The sequence below is a fragment of the Pyrus communis genome, chromosome 14 (genome assembly GCF_041283825.1).
Source record: "Pyrus communis isolate YQ-2024b chromosome 14, ASM4128382v1, whole genome shotgun sequence".
NCBI classification, from domain to species: Eukaryota; Viridiplantae; Streptophyta; class Magnoliopsida; order Rosales; family Rosaceae; genus Pyrus; species Pyrus communis.
This window is the reverse complement of record NC_142578.1, coordinates 17,672,877-17,679,263: the sequence shown is the minus strand read 5'-3', so window position 1 is coordinate 17,679,263 and position 6,387 is coordinate 17,672,877. Positions and strand designations below refer to the sequence as shown.

The 6,387-nt window shown below is 39.3% G+C and overlaps 1 non-coding gene across 1 annotated transcript; it reads right to left on the bottom strand.

Moving 5' to 3' along the window:
- Window positions 1-1,242: 1,242 nt before the first annotated feature.
- LOC148691313 (small nucleolar RNA R71) lies at window positions 1,243-1,353 on the bottom strand. Its single transcript, XR_015956066.1, has one exon. It is a non-coding gene; the product is annotated as a small nucleolar RNA R71 (small nucleolar RNA).
- Between the last annotated feature and the right edge of the window lie 5,034 nt (window positions 1,354-6,387).

Sequence of the window (6,387 nt, the reverse complement as noted above, 5' to 3'; positions counted from 1 at the left end):
TGCTTGTTTGTTATTTTGATTAGTGTCAAGGTTCATAACTTGTCAAATTGATAACTGGAAGTTGATTTAAGTTGCATACAATTTTAAGTGTGGAAAAGAATCCCTTAGCCATTCCATTATCCATTGGTTTACATCAACTTGCTTTACAATCTGGTTTTGTTATAATCTGACCATTTAATTGCATTTCGTCCAAATACAATTTCCCCCATATTTTGTTAGGTTTTAGGCTTAGAATCTGTCTTATCTTGTGTTTTGAAGCATTTTGAGTCAAGCTCAAACCTAATTTTCGTCCAAAATTGAGTTTAGTGTCAAAACTGCCCAATTTGTGTTTTTAGGCAGTTTTGAGCGTTTTTAGCTTGTTTTGAGTCTTGTGAATCTGTTTTGAGTCCTTTGAGTCTTTGTTTTGTCCAAATTAGTTAGAAAGTGTTTTGATTTGTGTTTATAAGTGTTTTGATTCAAGTTTCCATCCAATTTCGTCCAAATTAGTGTAGGTGCTCAAAACTGCCCAGAAAGTGTTTTTTAGGCAATTTTGAGTCTTCTAGTTGCTGTTTTGGGTTTTTGGATTGTTTAAGTGTTCTAAGTTTAGTTCCACATCCCTTGAGTCTTTTCAAACGTTTTTAAGTTTATTTTTGTTCTTTTCATTGTTGTTGCTTCTTGATTTTCATTCACACTTGTGTTACTTTGTTTCAGGTAGTATATGTCAAATAAACTTGTTGAGTTAGGCCAAAGAATTGAAAGATTAAAGGGCCACACTTTGGACAACTTTGTGCCATCAAATTCATCCTTTAACCGTGAGGAAGAGGAAGGGAATTCACCTAGTTCAACAAGTAAAGAATCTGAGCAATTTAATTGGGAAAGAGAAGAAGACATGGCAGGCAACGAAGATGAACTTCGAGCTTTGGAGGACTTTGCTCAACCAATCATACCAAATTCACCTTCATGCATCTTGCTGCCCACAGAAGCTAGAAACTATGATCTCAAATCTTCACATTTCCATATGTTTCCTTCATTTTATGGCTTACCTAATGAAGACCCTTTAGCTCATATTAAAGAGTTTTACAATGTTGTGAGTGGTTTACCTTTGCAGGGAGTGAGTGAAGCGAATTTGAGGATGAGAGTGTTTCCTTACACCTTGAAAGATAAGGCCAAGAGTTGGTTGATGACTCTAACACCAGGTTCCCTCACTACATGGGATGCCGTGGCTAAGAAGTTCTTGGAGAAGTTCTTTTCCACTCAAAAGACAGCCACATTAAGGGGACAAATCTTCAACTTCAAACAAGATGATGGTGAACCTTTCAATGAGTGTTGGGAGCGTTTTAAAGGCCTCTTGATACAATGTCCACACCATGGGTTACCTTTTCATTTACAAATGCAAATTTTCTATGATGGACTAACCCAAAATTGTCAATCAACTGTGGATAATGCAGCAGGTGGAGCATTGAAGAAAAAGAATGCTCAAGAGTCATATAACATTTATGAGATGTTGGGGTCTAATGCTCAACACAAAGATTTAAGGGGTAAGAAAGTTGGAGTTTATGAAACAAGTTCTAACCATGAGCTTTTGTTGCAGGTAGTTAACCTAGAAAGGAAGCTTGAATCCGTGCTCAACATGGTGCCAAAAGCTAATGAAGTGTGTGCCATTTGCAACATACCAAGCCATCCTACTCACCAATGTCCATCTAGGGAAGCTTACCCCGAGTATGTTCAAGAACAAGTGAACCTCATGAATTCTTACAACCAAAGACCAAGGAATGATATGTATTCCAATACATATAACCCGAGTTGGAGAGATCATCCCAATTTTTCATGGAAGAACAACAATCCAACCCAAAATTTCCAACCAAAACCTGCCACTACCCTTGAGGACACAGTTAAATTGTTAGCCCAAAACACCTTGCAATTCCAACATTCCACCAATAGCGCACTCCAACAACATTCAGCCGCCCTAACCAAAATGGAGACGCAATTGGGGCAGATTGCAGATGCCTTGAACCAAAGAGAGGTTGGGAAGTTTCCAAGCCAACCCGTGATACTCCAAAGGAATCAAGAGCAAGCCAAAGCAATCACTACACTTAGAAGTGGTAAGGTTATTGATAATAGAGTTGGCAATGAAGTTACTAATGAATATGATCATGTGAATGCAGGTGTCAATCAAGGAGACAATGAGAAATCAATTGAGGAACCAAGCCATGCCACTTCCTCACTAGAAGCACCAAATCTTCACAAGGCCGAGAAACCATACACTCCACCAATACCATTCCCTGGAAGACTTGCCAAAAGCAAGCAGGATAAGTCATTCAAAGAAATTTTTGATATACTAAGCAAAGTGAATGTTAACTTACCTTTGCTTGATGTCATTAGGAACATGCCGGCATATGGGAAGTTCTTCAAGGAGTTAAACAGCTACAAAAGGAAGTATGGACCACATGAGAAGGTTGTGGTGTCTGAGAATGTGAGTGCAGTTTTGCAAAGAAAACTTCCACCAAAGCTCAAGGATCCAGGAAGTTTCTCTATCAACATCACCATAGGGGATAAGAAAGTAGAGAAGGCAATGCTTGATTTGGGTGCTAGCATCAACTTAATGCCTTATTCAGTGTACCTTCAACTAGGGTTGGGAGATTTGAAAGCCACCACCATTTCATTACAACTTGCAGACAGATCCGTGAAATATCCAAGAGGTATAGTAGAAGATATTCTAGTTCAAGTTGATAAACTAATCTTGCCTGCAGATTTTGTAGTGTTGGACATGGAAGAAGCTCCTATACATGATCGTGAGTTGCCAATATTGCTTGGGAGACCTTTCATGGCCACGGCTAAGACCATCATTGATGTGCAAAATGGACTCCTCACTATGACAGTGTTAGGAGAGACAGTTCAATTCAAAGTGTTTGAATCTCTTTCTCATCCTTCGTCATCTCTTGATTGTTATGCCATTGATGTGCTTGATTCACTTGTATTCTCTAAGTTCTTGCAGACACAATCGAATGAACCATTGCAAACTGTTTTGAGTCAATCTCAAGATGAGTTTGATGAGGAAGATGCACTCATGGAAGAAGTAGCTGCTTTGGAAGCATTAGCATTGTATCCTTTCAATGTTTCACCTCGTTTTGAGCCTTTAGAATCATCAATGTCACATCTAACTCCTTCTACTGTTAAAGCACCAAAACTTGAACTTAAACCACTTCCACCACATCTAAAATATGCATATCTAGCTGAATTTGAAACTCTTCCAGTAATTATAGCTTCTGACCTCACCCCAGTTGAAGAAGATAAACTAATTAGGGTGTTAAAAGAGTTCAAATCAGCTTTTGGTTGGTCTATTGCAGATATCAAGGGAATAAGCCCTACCATGTGCATGCATAGGATCCTTTTGGAGGAAGGAGCAAAAACAAGCCGTGAGCCACAAAGAAGGCTCAATCCACACATGAAGGAAGTTGTTAGGAATGAGGTGTTGAAATTGTTAGATGTGGGGATCATATATCCCATTTCTGATAGCAAATGGGTGAGTGCTATTCAGGTGGTGCCTAAGAAGGTGGGAATCACTATGATGAGGAATGAAAACAATGAGCTTGTGCCCACAAAGCCCACGACCAGTTGGCGTGTTTGCACCGATTACAGGAAGTTGAATTCTAGCACTAGAAAAGATTACTTTCCTATGCCTTTCATAGATCAAATGCTTGAGAGATTGGCAGGTTACTCACATTATTGTTTTCTGGATGGTTACTCAGGTTACAATCAAATTGCAATCGCTCCGGATGATCAAGAGAAAACAACCTTTACTTGCCCCTTTGGCACATTTGCATACAGGAGAATGCCTTTTGGACTTTGCAATGCTCCAGCAACATTCCAAAGATGCATGTTGGCCATCTTCTCTGACATGGTAAAAAGGTTCATTGAGGTATTTATGGATGACTTCTCAGTGTTTGGTTCCTCTTTTGATGAATGTCTTAACCATCTATCGTTAGTACTTCAAAGATGTCAGGAAACAAATTTGGTTCTCAATTGGGAAAAGTGCCAATTTATGGTGAAACAAGGAATTGTGTTGGGGCATGTAATCTCTAGCAAAGGAATGGAGGTAGACAAAGCCAAAATTGACGTCATCACCAATATGGTAGCCCCCACCACTGTGAAGGGAGTAAGAAGTTTTTTGGGCCATGCGGGTTTTTATCGTCGTTTCATTAAGAACTTTTCAATGATCACTCGTCCATTATGCAATCTGTTAGCTAAAGATGTTGCATTTCATTTTGATAAGGCTTGTATGGATGCATTCAATACTTTGAAAAATGAACTAACCTCGGCTCCTATTATTATGGCACCAGATTGGTCTTTACCTTTTGAATTGATGTGTGATGCCTCTGACTATGCTATTGGTGCAGTTTTAGGGCAAAGGGTGAACAAGCTTCCACATGTGATCTACTATGCAAGCCGGACTCTGCATGATGCTCAACTTAACTATTCCACAACTGAAAAGGAGTTGCTTGCTGTTGTTTTTGCCTTAGAAAAGTTTAGGTCATATCTTGTGGGGTCTAAAGTTATTGTGTTTTCTGATCATGCAGCCATTAGGTATTTGATGACAAAGAAAGATGCTAAACCACGCTTGATTAGATGGATACTCTTACTACAAGAGTTTGACTTGGAAATTCGAGATAAGAAGGGCATTGATAATGTTGTGGCTGACCATTTGTCCAGGCTTAATGAAAACCATGGAGTGGGACAACCTTTGCCCCTAAATGAATCATTTCCAGATGAACAACTCTTTGTTGTTCAAGAAAAAGAACCATGGTATGCGGACTTTGTGAATTATCTTGCCTGTGGTATAATGAGAAATGACCTTTCTTTTCAGGAAAGAAAGAAGTTCCTTGCCATGGCGAAGCACTACGTTTGGGACGAACCATATTTGTTTAAATACTGCCCTGATCAAATCATTAGGAGATGTGTCCCAGAGAGTGAGCAACAAAGCATCTTAACATTTAGCCACACATTGGCATGTGGAGGCCATTTTGGTGCCAAAAAGACATCTCTAAAGGTTTTACAATCTGGTTTCTTTTGGCCTACTTTATTCAAAGATGCTTTTGATTTTTGCTCTAAATGTGATAGGTGCCAGAAAATGGGGAACATTAGTCGAAGAAATGAAATGCCATTGAACAACATTTTGGTAGTGGAGCTCTTTGATGTTTGGGGAATTGATTTCATGGGACCATTTCCATCTTCTTTTGGCTACTTATACATATTAGTGGCTGTGGATTACGTAACCAAATGGGTTGAAGCCATTGCTACAAGAACTAATGATCATAAGGTTGTGTTGAATTTTCTTAAAGATGTGATTTTTTGTAGGTTTGGAACCCCAAGAGCTATTATTAGTGATGGTGGCAGCCATTTCTGCAACAAACCTTTTGAATCCTTGATGAAGAAGTACAACATCAATCACAAAGTGGCAACCCCGTACCATCCTCAAACTTCAGGACAAGTGGAGATTAGCAATAGGGAGATCAAGAACATTTTGATGAAGACTGTGAGCCCTACAAGGAAGGATTGGTCATTGAGGTTAAATGATGCACTATGGGCATATAGAACAGCATACAAGACCCCCATTGGCATGAGTCCTTATCGCCTTGTGTTTGGGAAAGCTTGTCATTTGCCAATGGAGCTTGAACACCGTGCATATTGGGCCATCAAGAAGTTCAACTTTGATTACAAGGATGCTGGAGTAGCAAGGAAGCTCCAACTTAATGAGTTGGAAGAGCTTAGAAATGAGGCATATGAGAATGCCAAAATCTACAAGGAACGGACTAAGCTTTATCATGACAAGGCCATCCTAAGGAAGGAGTTTCACCAAGGTATGAAAGTACTTTTGTTTGACTCACGTTTGAGACTTTTTCCAGGAAAATTGAAGTCTAGGTGGGTGGGACCATTCAAAGTCTTGCAAACATTTCCCCATGGAGCTGTGGAGATAGAGAACATGAAGAATGGCACCTCTTTTAAAGTCAACGGGCAGCGATTGAAACCATATTTGGATAAAGTGGATGAAGAGCAAGTGTATCAAGTCGTAGATGTTCTTGAATTTTCAACACCATGAACAAGCTACCATGTCTTGCCTAGACATTAAATAAAGCGCTTGCTAGGAGGCAACCTAGTGTGGTTTGTGTTCTTTCTTTATGTTGTGTTTATTTTGTTACCATTCCATTTTCTTTGCCTACTTACATTGCATACAATTTTAAACATCGAGGACAATGTTTAGTTTAGGTTTGGGGGTGGTTTGGAAGTTTTGTTTTGTGTTTGTGCCTATTTGAGGTGTTAGTTTCGGTTAAGAGTGTTTTGCATGCTAATACGAATGTATATGAGGACTATTTTTGAAAACATACGATTGGGTTGCTATGGAAAAGAGTT